At 44.3% G+C, this 12,559-nt stretch overlaps 1 protein-coding gene across 1 annotated transcript in view; it reads left to right on the plus strand.

Annotated features, from left to right (window-relative positions):
* Positions 1-2,125: 2,125 nt before the first annotated feature.
* The window catches only part of C1_2H10orf143 (chromosome 1_2 C10orf143 homolog), a 144,464-nt gene continuing 134,030 nt past the window's right edge, over positions 2,126-12,559 (plus strand). The window contains exon 1 of the mRNA XM_085606208.1: positions 2,126-2,395. The gene's annotated coding sequence lies outside the window, so the exon portion shown is untranslated. The remainder of the gene's footprint in view (positions 2,396-12,559) is intronic.

The following is a 12,559-nucleotide window of genomic DNA, read 5'->3' on the forward strand; positions in this document are numbered from 1 at the left end:
TAATCGTGAAAGCCGTTAAAACACAATGTGAAGTTTTACCACTGTCAGGACTAATAGGAATATATGGCCGCCATCTAAATAATGCGGCCAATTTTTCAAATTAAGTGTTGCATTCTCTGGCAGTATTTTCATTCATTTGAGGAACAAACAAAATTTTGCAAATTGTGTGGCAAATCCTGCTAACCTATAATTAGACAATATAAGTTTGTGCCACAAAACCTCATAAATCCACTGGCCCTCACCACGATCTTGTTTAATCAATCATTCATTCATGATAAGTACACCGAAACAAACATTCTAATTCCAATCAGTGACCACTGTGAGCTTCATCTTGAACAAAAAAGCTTTTTCATGGTTCGGGCGGATGTTGGGAGAGGTGTGGGCAAACGTGCAAGAAATGAAGCAGCGTATTTCTCCTACATTTCTATGCCACAGAAGATCGACATATAAAAATCACAATAAAATTAATGGAAAATATAGCACAGGCCAATCACTTCAAAATATAGAATCCAGCAATTCACAGTAACCTAATACTTATTTTCTGTGATGAAGAAAAGCGCTCAGTGCTCAAGTGATCATATGTGGGTATACAGAAGGTGACAAAGGGCCACAGAGATTCAAAGGTAATCTTTGTTACACAATCAAAACAATACAATCTCTCGGCATGCTGTGGCGGGGGCAGGGGAGCGCATTCCAGGCGTGGGAGCGGACCCTTTGAAGTATGATGCCGAGGCTGTGGCTACACGTGCACGCGCCAGTGGGCTAAAGCGCTTCCCCAAACGGATTGCATGGCAGTAGGATGCACGTGATTGTGCGCGTGCTCGCCATGCAATCCACTTTTGGGAGCACTTTGAAATGCCCCTCTTTCTAGAGTCTCGCATGGCGATTGCGTAGACGCAATAGCTAGGCGAGACCTAAAAACCTACACAGAGATAGTGGACCTAACTAAAGGGCCCCAGACCAAATTGCCAAGGCAAGAATGTGTTTATTTGGCAGGGTGGGTGACACACCCCAAAGACCCCCCCAGGGTTAAGGGTTAAGAGAAATTGGAAGATCATGGATATATAAAGAAAACAATAATAGAGGTACAATGCAATCCCTTTTTAATTCATTACCTAGAAGAATTTTAGCTGATTGCTCTTTATGCTTTTCCAAGTTCGTGTGTGCCCATGACTTTGTGCGGAATGCAATTAGTAGCGATACAAGTGCATTAGGAACCCCCTAGTGGCAAGTATAGATGCTAGTAAGTTGCAATCAACCTTATAAAAAGCTTATTCAAAATCAACAAAATACAGCGATAAAGGGCCAGCTCTTATATTTGCTCAAGGATGAGTTCAATAAAAATATATATCATTAAAGTTGCGTACGTTAATCTAAAACCTTCTTATTCTCTGGGATCGAATTAAGATTTTTTGCACCATTTTAAACAGTTTGCAGGCAAATTTAGGCGAAGGTTTTTGATGCCACATCGAGCAAAGAGATAATTTAACTTACTTAATACCAGATTTAGTATGTAAATGGTAAAAACAGATTCATTTAACATTCGAACATTGGCACTTGGCCTACTGTTGTGTCATAGTTGCTTTTACTATTGGCTTGGATTTAACATCCCACATATATGTGTCGAAAGCCTTACTGCGACCCATTTAAGATATTCGACTTTTTTTATAACCTTTGGAGTGCTGGCCAAGTTTATCAACTAACTTGTTGCACATAGGAGATGCAACTACATCACATGGATAAAGTGTATTGTGCAGTACGCTGAATTCAATGTTACGTCATGAATTGAATCCTAGTAAAAACCTCGGTGGGTTCGTGCATTTGTAGTTGTGGAGCCCCATGCAAAACCTGAATTAGGTTGCGAGTTCCAAAACAGGCAAGATAACCGCAACATCACCAAAGACCTGCACGTACTAAAACATAGTCCCTTACATCGCGGCAGTCACACGAACTGGGCTAGGGGGCATATAAAACTTTCCTTGACAGTTCGCTATTCCAGACTGAAAGAAACTCGTTGCTCCTGATTTATTTCACAAAATACGAACAAGGCAGCCTCTAGGTTCTAACAAACTCGAAACCAATCAGTGAGGAGGAAACGTATTCTGCATGTGACTGGGAAGCCTAGTGACAATGGATTGGTTGAAAGGAATTCTTGTCAGAGGATTGGCCAGCTGAACAGTGCTCCGTAATGTGGTGGCTCGAATGCTGTACACTGGTTGACGATTAGCCGGTGAAGTGTTTGCTGGTTGTTCATTGGCTACGATGGTTTTTCCATTGAATGCACCATCTTCGGCACAAAATTTCCCGGTGGCCGGTGCTGCCCGTCGCCGCCTTTCTTCTTTGGCGGGCTGCTTGACTCTTCACTTGTGACTTTTACCTCTTCATCAGGAGTGAGGTAAGGTACACTGCGAGAACACGGTCACAAGAGTACGCTTGTTCTTGGCGCTCTAAGCCTGACACCCGCTGCCCTGGCTGTATCTGTGCCTTATTAGTCCAGCTCTTCTCCGGTCCTTGCCTAAACTCTCTTTGGCTCTCGCGTAGGCTGCTCTTTACAGCACGGCGAGGAGTTTGACGACCAGGTTTTCATTCCCTATCCGCCACTCTGCGACTGCAGGACAGGGCTCACACGCTCTACACCCGCCCGCCCCTTGCACCACCAGGCATCACGAACGCTTGAGTCGGCTGGGAGTGAAATCCTTCGGAAATCAGGCCACACTTACTCCTTTATTTTAAAGTCTCCGCGTTTTCATGCATTACCTGCTGCCCATGTTGCTTCCCTAGCTAGTGCAATAATATGCTTGGAAGGTTCCGCGTAGAATATGATCCTAGCAACTGTTGCTCTTTTGAAAACCGTGTCACTTTCGTAGAGAAGTTAGAAATCCTTATGCGGAGCCTCTGCTGCCAGGGCATACCAAGATAAAGCGTGAACCGACCAGTTGAAAGAAGTGGCACGTAAATTAAGCAGAGGTGGGCGAGCCAACAAATTAGCAGGAAGAGTCATCCAGAGCCGAGCCAAGCGTGCAGCATGACACTATGAACCCGTGTAAGAACAGAGTCCTGAAAATATTCAGCGAGCATCGTATTCATTATAATTAAGTTTCTTCAAAATGAGTATATATATATATATATATATATATATACACACACACACACACATCCTTAACATGTGAAAACTTTACTTCACCAGATTATATCACTAATTTGAAAGGCATTTATTTAAAGGGATAGTTGTTAAGCATGAATTTAGAAACGGCCCCGCCCTGCCCCTGACAATGTCACCAGTAAACTGAGAAGCAAGTCAGTTGTGTGTGCTGTCTAGATTCTTATTATGCATGGAGCATCATTCTCATCTATTTATTCTATCACAAGATGTGTCTGTACAACGCACATTCTGAACTCGCCTATCTGAAGGGGTTTTCATGTGCGATAACGAAGAAAAAGGATGCTCATTGTTATAACATATTTGCCTAGGATCACAACATTTGGTCAAGTGGTGAAGCAAAGCTTTGATCCTGGGTTTTGTGGTTTCACGCAGTGGAATTCAGCCGCTAGATCGAGATCTTTCCCCCTCGCTCTGTCTGTTATTTTGCATTTTTTACATCAAGGGTCACTGCTTTGGTTATAATTCCGTGAGCATGAGGTTATAGCATGGGTGGCAGGCGGGAGCCAGGTCAAAGCTCCGTTCTTTTTGGGCTTCTGGGTCCAAGAGGACACATTCAGTTACATTTTTAGTGGTATAACTTAAGTTTCAATTTAACATGTTGAAGCACACAATCGGCCATTAAAATGTTACTTGGTTCTATGTGTAGCTTAATTGCTTTCCATCCTTCATTGAGCCAGAGAGCAGCATCTTTGTATTTCTAAAACTGCAATAGGGAGGGAAAGGAGCAGCGTGTAATTCTGTGCTTGACTGTTTGAAGGCTCACTATTTCAATGCAAAAACAACAATTGATGGACAGAATGCAGAACAATGTCATACATTAACCCCAGTACAGAGATCTGGGCCTAAATCCATCGTTTTTTTGCTCGCCATTCCAGTTTAAACCCAGCCATATGCAAATCAGTCTTGACCCTGTGCCCCATGGGAACAGTCCAGCCCGAACTGCCAAGCCAGGTCCTCCCTGGACTGGAAACAAGCATCCTAGGACCGGTTTCGGGCTTTCAGCCCTCGTCAGCCAGGATAGCTTGATTCCAGTGGCATGGAGAGCAAGGGACTCACGTCTGAGCATACCCTTCCCACTCGGGGTGACAAATGCAAAAACAACAATTGATGGACAGAATGCAGAACAATGTCATACATTCACCCCAGTACAGAGATCTGGGCCTAAATCCATCGTTTTTTTGCTCACCATGCCATTCCAGTTTAAACCCAGCCATATGCAAATCAGTCTTGACCCTGTGCCCCATGGGAACAGTCCAGCCCGAACTGCCAAGCCAGGTCCTCCCTGGACTGGAAACAGGCATCCTAGGACCGGTTTCGGGCTTTCAGCCCTCGGCAGCCAGGATAGCTTGATTCCAGTGGCATGGAGAGCAAGGGACTCACGTCTGAGCATACCCTTCCCACTCGGGGTGACAAATGCAAAAACAACAATTGATGGACAGAATGCAGAACAATGTCATACATTCACCCCAGTACAGAGATCTGGGCCTAAATCCATCGTTTTTTTGCTCACCATGCCATTCCAGTTTAAACCCAGCCATATGCAAATCAGTCTTGACCCTGTGCCCCATGGGAACAGTCCAGCCCGAACTGCCAAGCCAGGTCCTCCCTGGACTGGAAACAAGCATCCTAGGACCGGTTTCGGGCTTTCAGCCCTCGTCAGCCAGGATAGCTTGATTCCAGTGGCATGGAGAGCAAGGGACTCACGTCTGAGCATACCCTTCCCACTCGGGGTGACAAATGCAAAAACAACAATTGATGGACAGAATGCAGAACAATGTAACTGAATGTGTCCTCTTGGACCCAGAAGCCCAAAAAGAACAATGCAACAGATGTTAGCAAAGGACTGATATAAGACCACCCACCTGTACAGCACATTATGCAGTTGTTAGAAGTTTGAAAATCATTTAACTTTTGACCAGCCACCCCAAAGTATTTTAATGCTTCCACCTCCAGAGTGCCTCTCAAAAGCTGTATGGCAGGGCATTTTTAGGGCGGTCAAGTTTGGGAGATGTGAATTGGAGATATAACGATGCACTGTCTCCAAACTTAGTAAACATTGCCAGTTTGTTTGGGTTTAATGTGCTATTGAAAGTAAACACGGGAATACCAGGCCTAGAAAAATATACTCCCTCACTCACTATGGTGAACCATATTTTATCAGTGCGAGCTATTTAGAGCCTGTTGGCCTGTTCTAAAGCTGGCAAAGAACAGGCATTCTGTTCATTCAGAAACTGAATGAGCAATAAAGATAACTATAATCTTGTTTTCATCTCGTCACATTTGTTGTGGTCAACAGAGGTCAAATGTCACCTTATGTCTTATTACAAATTACTGCTTATTTTATCCTATAGACTAGTACTTGCTTTGATTTCCCTGTCTGCAAAGTTAGAGGATTTTGTCAAGTGAATTGTCGGACAGTTCTGATGGGGTACAGGGAGTGTGAAAGTCTATGATGTCAGTTTTTTTCCAACACACATTTAAATAGCTTGCAAATCGACTATATAAATCTTTCAAAATATATCGCCTGTTAGGAAAGCACTTTTTTTTTTTGTATTTCGGAAGTGTGTGAAAACAAAGGTTTTGTGTTAAAATTGTTTTATTGATTTTGAGAAAAAGGTATACAGTCGGATGATGCGACACAATCAGGAACGATGAGGTACATGCTGCACATGACAAGGTAATGATTAACATATAGCAGTTGGGACATACGAAAGTCAAATAACTGCTCAGTTGTATGAGTGTAACAGAAGCGGGCCGTGCCTGCCGTTTAACTAATATGGAAACAATCTAAAGGCCCCAAGGATAACGTAACATGTGTAGCCTGAAATCAACAATTTGGCAAGTTACCAAGAAGTGTGGCAAAATATGTGTTACATGTTAGCCAAGATACGCCAAGCAGGGCAAGGGGGTGTGGGGTCAAGGTGCGGGGCAAGAGGGGGAAGGGATGTGGAGGGATATCTGCTTCATGTTCATTGTACTAAATCCTAAGGAAGGAGCCCAAGGAGATGTTGAGCTGCAAGACCCTGAGAACTTGGGGGCATATTATCAAGAAACGGCGTTACAATTATCGCCGCTTTAGCGGCAGAAAACTGCCGGTAAATCGGCGATAATGGGCTTGATAATATGCTCTAGAGAATTCCAATAGAAGCCCATGTTCTGGTGTCAACATGGGCTTCTATTGGAATTCTCCAGGGCATATTATCAAGCCCATTATCGCCGCTTTAGTGGCAGTTTTCTGCTGCTAAAGCGGCGATAATTGTAACGCCTTGCTTGATAATATGCCACTTAGTTCCATATATCTATCCAAGGAGCGCCAAACAAGGTTAGAGTGTTGGCGTAAATTGTCTTCACGATTGAAGTGTCAACGCTCCTCGAAGGTATGACACCCAATCCCACCAGGTGTGATATGAGAAATGTTGGAAACATTTCTATTCTGTAAATAGGACTTTGACTGCAATGGTTAGAAGTAAGTCCAACAGCGCCATATCAGCAGTATCAAGGGTCAAAGGAGATGGTGAGGCCTGAGGACCCTGCATAACCATAGAAAACGAAAGGATAATGGGTATATTAAAGATTATTTACAGATGCTTCTGTATAGAAACCTAGTTTGAGTCTAATAATTTGCCCTTGAAGAACATGTGGTGCTATTTTGCAGGCTCCAAGTTCCAGCAATTGTCATTGTCTCATAGATTTAATTTCTGTAGGTGAGCAGGGGTCCAGTGTAAGAGATTCATTGTGAAGAACTTTGAGTAAGAGATGGGGCATTTTTATAAATCAAGAACATGTCCCAATCACATGCCATGTATCGGGTGTAATCTACTGAAACCCCCTTTCGTCAAAATGTTTAGACCTTTTGGCACAGGTAATTGAGACCTGAGGGGACTGAGCGTTGGGCAGGAATTTGTAGATTTTGGATGCTATAAGTCCAGATTTTATTAGGATCAAGACAAATCAGAACACTTAGCTTGAGGATGCGCAAACGAAAAATGCTTTCTGAAGCCCGAATTCCTCACATTATTGGTTTTTGTGCTAAATATTTTTATCATTAAAAGTGCTTGTGATTGGGAAAGGTTGTGGCTATTTCAGTGGCAAATGTGCTGTATGTAAATGAAAGTGAACTACCACATCATGCTTTAGTTATTTGTTAAAAGTGAGAGTTTTAAATATGAACTGAGAAACATTCCTACTCCTACCCTGATGGCAGTGCTATTCTTATTGTACATAGAACAAAAGTTTAGCTTATTAAACTAAACGAAAGATCTTACATATTTGAAGGCGCTCTCATATGAGATGATGAAAGGCGACTCATAAAAAGTGACATAAAATATTTGCCTAGGATCACACAATTTAAAATCGGTTTATGGGTCAAGTGCATTAAAGTTAGGTCGAGTATATTATTCAGTTCACTAGACCTTCAGATCTGGAAACGTTATTTTGATGTTTCAATGCTTGAATACACAAATGCTCAGACTTTTGGAGTTTTGTCACTTTGCAACCTGTTGCTTAGAACAGCTTGGGGACTGGACAATTAGACACATAAACAGCACAGAAATGAGCAGCTTGCACAGCGATGAGGCACAAATAGTTTTTGTACATTTGTTCATATCTTTTTATATGTGTTAGCATATTAAAAACAGAGCTTTTGGAGTTGTCATTGCTTATTTTATCCGGATTGTACCAGTGCAGCTGTCAAACAGTCCTGATGCGAACAATATATTTTAATTGGACATTGGCCTGCCCTTTTCAGTGTGTTTCTACAACCAGCCTCTTTCATTCTTAGGCTGGCACTTAGTCAATCACGTCTTGGCTCAGTCCAGTGGAGTATTCACCTCTCATCTATACTGTGGCTGTTTGGGTGTATCCTCCTACCTTCAGTCCAGTGATTGCATTGAACTACATGAGGGGCTACTTTACAACTGTAACCCTTCCTGTCCGATTGTGCTGGCTCCCTCTCGGGTGTCTTTCTATTATGAGATAATGCTGCATGATTGAGCACATTGAACCCAAACCTTTTGGCTTTACCAATTTTTGTATGTATTTCCCCTGAGTACAAAGTGTGCACTCAGAAATGGGTTCCGTGCATGCTGTATCAAGCATTCCAGTTGTACTTGAATGATGAGGCCCAACAGGCCAAAATGTACTGGGTTTTCTTGTGTTCCGTTTAGAGGGGATGTTAGAAATTGGATTACTGGTTGACTGGGTTGTGAGTCCTGGTGAAGCAGCAACCACATTCCTAGTCTGTGTAAGGTTCAGACAAACCCTAAAATTAACTTGTTCTCACCCTCTGGTATCTTGGCACAGAGAAGTCAGGCTTAATTAGAGGCAATGTGTAAAGTATTTGTGCAACACTTCAAATATTCAAACAGGGAAAACACCAGACAAAAAGAGTCTCACACCAGGTTAGAAAAACAGAACTGATTTTAATAAATAAAACAAGACTAAAACTACAAAAATCGAATGGGTAAAACTGGAATTATTGATGTAAAAGTTTTTATAGTGAGAAATAGTGCCACATAGTGCTATTGGGTATATCTGGTCGCGCCGGTCTGGGACAAAGTCACAAGTTCAGGCTGTCCACGATGGAGCATGGTCCGGCTACATGGACCCTGTTAGGCCTGATGTACACATCACCTCAAGTCCTGGTTGCTGAGCATTGCATGGATCCAGGTCGAATATGCGGCGCACAGCCAAGGCGATACGCCGGTTCCGAGATGCAGCGATTCTGCTCTGTGAGTTATTGTTGCGTTGATGTCTAGCTCTCCATCGCCAGGGCTTGTGATGCGAAGTCCGATGTTGGGGATGCGATGCGCAGTCAAGGCAATGTGTCTATTCCTGTGAGTGGTAAAGCTGTGATGCAGAGTTTCATCGTCGAGGCTGCCGTCAATGAGAGATATGAGGACCTGCATCAGGGAAAGCGTAGTGCAGCGGTGCTTCTAAACGCGATGTGTTGTCCCTGAGAGGGCCAGGTCCAACAGGAGCTACTGATAATAAGTTCAGGCTGTCTATTGTTATTGAGGCAGGTTGCATATATATGGTTGGGCCCTGTCACTAGTAGCACAGTGAGCAAATTAACAATGGAATGAAATGTGAACGGGAATAACTACACATGGCTTATTTTAAGTGAAGAATTACACTCTTCATTTTGTTTTTAGGTCTCGCCTGGCGTAGACTGCGCAGACATGCGCAGTCTCGCTGGCGAGATTTAATGAGTTAGGGTAGATTTCTCTAGTGGGCTTTAAGCCCTGCCCCTCTTTTCCATTGGCTGGCGTCACCGTTTATGCTAAACTGTGGCCAGCCATTGGAAAAGAGCGTCTAGTGACGTACACTTTTCTCTTTTAGAGCCGTCCCAGTTGGATTGCCTCGGTTTCTTTACGTCTGTGGTAAAAGCTTTTCTTATCTTTATGGGGCCATGTGTTTCAAACATATGGCCCCATAAAGACCAGAAAGCTTTGCGAGGGATGAAAGTGAAAGCTGACCGTGCCTTAGCAGCTCAGCCAGGCGTGGCGAGACTCCACCCCTCTGCCATGCTATTCCCGCACACGCGTTCACGGCTCCTGACGTGCTCTCCGAGGGAGCCTTGGTGTGCTGCAAGCTTGGGTGAGTTTTGTGCTGTTTCGCTGTACACTTGTCTTTACATTGTCAGTGCCGTTGGCTTTGGCTGCACTTGTTTGTTTATGGCGCCGACATGCACCAGAGCATGGGCTCTCCACAGCGCACGAGAAAAGGTATTCTTAGGCAGCACTTCATTCTCTTTTCGTTTTTCACGGTGCGGCTTGCCCAACTTAAATTTTTTTTGTCGCAGCGCCCGTTTCATTTAAACTATCCAGCAAGGCGACCATTTCATGAGCGCTTTGCTTTCATCTTCAAAACGCGATCTCCCTATTTAGCGCGGCGCCCATTTCATGAGTGCTGTGCTTTCATCTTCAAAACTCGATCTCCCCGTAGGGGGCCCTCCCTCACACCACAAAAAAACAGGCTGCCTGTTTAATTCTCCACTCTTCCCTGCTGCCGGTTAACAAGTTGACCTCGGGGGCCTCTGTGAGCACTGTGTATTTTCGCACCCCCCTTCCCCCGCCAGCACTCCGCTGTCCATGCATTGCAGCGCCGCTGCTATTGATGCTGTGCCTGGCCCCCGCCGCCGCAGGGACAACACAGCGGCAGTCCAGGCATGCTAACCCCATATCCCTACAGCCAACGCTTGCAACTCCAAGGAAGCTGGTCGGGAGGAGCTCTCGGGAGACCCTCACTCTACCTCTCAGGTATGTCCCTGAACAAACCCGGTCTCAGTCTCTGCTCTGCCTGGGAGATGTGTGCATGATCATCCATCATGATTTCGTGTAGCACCTTCCTTTGAGATGTGGCAACTTCCGTGCGCTGTCTGTACAACCAGTGTAGACCCATCTAAATTGCCTGTATTTAACATATTTAGAATTGCTCTGACCTTTGACAAGTGTATTCAAACTCTAGGTGATTACACCGTGTTCCAAGGATCACTCACTTCAGAGGAGGAGCGTGGATTAGAATTCTTGTCTCCTGGCTCTACCTCTGATGCAGTTGTTAAAAACCATCTTATCGGTTCTGTCCCATTTAGAGCAAGGCCCCTGACACGTCTGGGCTATTTAAACAGGGATACAGATCTTTCCGTTTCTAACTTCAAGTTTGTGGGGGTGATTTGTCTGTGTGGAGGCTGTTGTCGACAGTTGTGGAAACGTGTCTGTATATGACAAGTGTTTGTGAGGGGCATTCATGCATGAGTGTGTAAGCAGTTCTCTGCGTATTTGTGTACGTGTGTGTGGTGACCTGCGTGCTGGATGTAGGTGTGTGTTGTAAGTTTAGTGTTCCAAGTGTATTTGTATAGATGGAATTGTTAAGTGTGTGGGACCAAGGCTGTGTGTTGTCTAGGTCTGCATGTGTATGGCGGATGTGTGTGGTCTGTAAAACGGCATCTTATGTCAGGGGTGCTGTGTGTAGCGCCTTGAGACCTGTGTGTTGTGAAGCAAGCCAGTGTATACACAGTAAGTGTGAGCCTTGGTTCTGATCAAAGGGGCAAGAGACAGCCTGCTCTGAACCCGTCTGACCCTAAAGTGGGTTTGTAATTAAGCGTAGCCTCGAATGCAAGGGGGTTGCAGTGAACATAGCCTCGAACACAGAGACCTGTAATTACAGAGCATCTCTGTAATTGAGCGGAGCCTCCAACGCAAGGCCTCATGAGCTTCTGTTGATGAATACAAGCCCCAGCTAGGCCCGCAAGAGACAAGGGTTCGCTCTTCTGTAACGAAATCTATAAGGAAGTTGGCACGGAAACTGCAAAGTACAAAAACAACGTTTATTAACCCTTAAGGGTGGTCCTACAATCCACACAACACTCTTCAGTATTGCAAGGAGTAGCACAAAGAACTTGCATACACAGTCCCCTTTTATACACAGCGAAGGGGCTCATGAGTGGGTGGATACCACAGAGTTGAAGAACATTACCATGTAGGGTCATTCTCGATACCGAATCAATACATGGGCGGAGCTAACACACTCCTTGGGCCCGCGAAAACACATGGTCAAGCAAAGCTAATTATAACAGATGTGGTCAAGTCTGGGCATGCGCCAGATGGACAAGGGAGAGCTATTTATAACCTGTTGCTAGGCAGATTACAAGAGCCACTAACACAGAAGTCGGACTCTCCTCGTGGTGAACACATGGCAGCATGTCAATACAAAATGGAGTCCGGACTTCGGCCAACATAATGGGGAAGACACGATAAAAGGGAAACACCAATGTTTTCAGTAAATGCTTAATCATATTCTGCCTTAATTTACAACAGACGACCCTTTCAGCATTTACTGAAGACATCTGGCTTCCAAGAATAATCATCGTATATGTCAATTATCATCATTCCTTTAACCTCTTTAGCTAGACCCTTCTGGCGGGCAACTTCGGCAATAGCTTTCTTGTCTGGAATGCAGAATGAAATGCATACAGAACAGCACAATGGTCCACATTGAATACACATACAAAGAAAGAACAGAATTGCTATAATAATGCAGAGACCAGTTAGAACCTTCCAACCCCAGGCAGTAACCAACGCCCAAAACCATCCAGAAAAGGACCAAGTGCCGTTTTCCGTGTGGATTTCAGCTGCTATTTTATGCAGCTTATTAATGGCGTTATAAACGGATGGCGTATGATCAGGAATGAACACACAGCAGCTACTTCCAATAATTTTACAGGCTCCTCCTCGATCAGCTAGCATTACATCCAATACCATACGGTTCTGCAATGCAACAATTCTGGTAATCTGTAACTCTTCCGTAAGATTCCCAAGAGCAGCAGCAGTCTGATTTGTCACAGCTTCTACCACTCTTGTTAATCTTCGGATCTTCCTACTATTCAAAGCGGCTCCG

This window comes from Triturus cristatus, chromosome 1_2 (assembly GCF_964204655.1).
Source record: "Triturus cristatus chromosome 1_2, aTriCri1.1, whole genome shotgun sequence".
Classification (NCBI taxonomy): domain Eukaryota; kingdom Metazoa; phylum Chordata; class Amphibia; order Caudata; family Salamandridae; genus Triturus; species Triturus cristatus.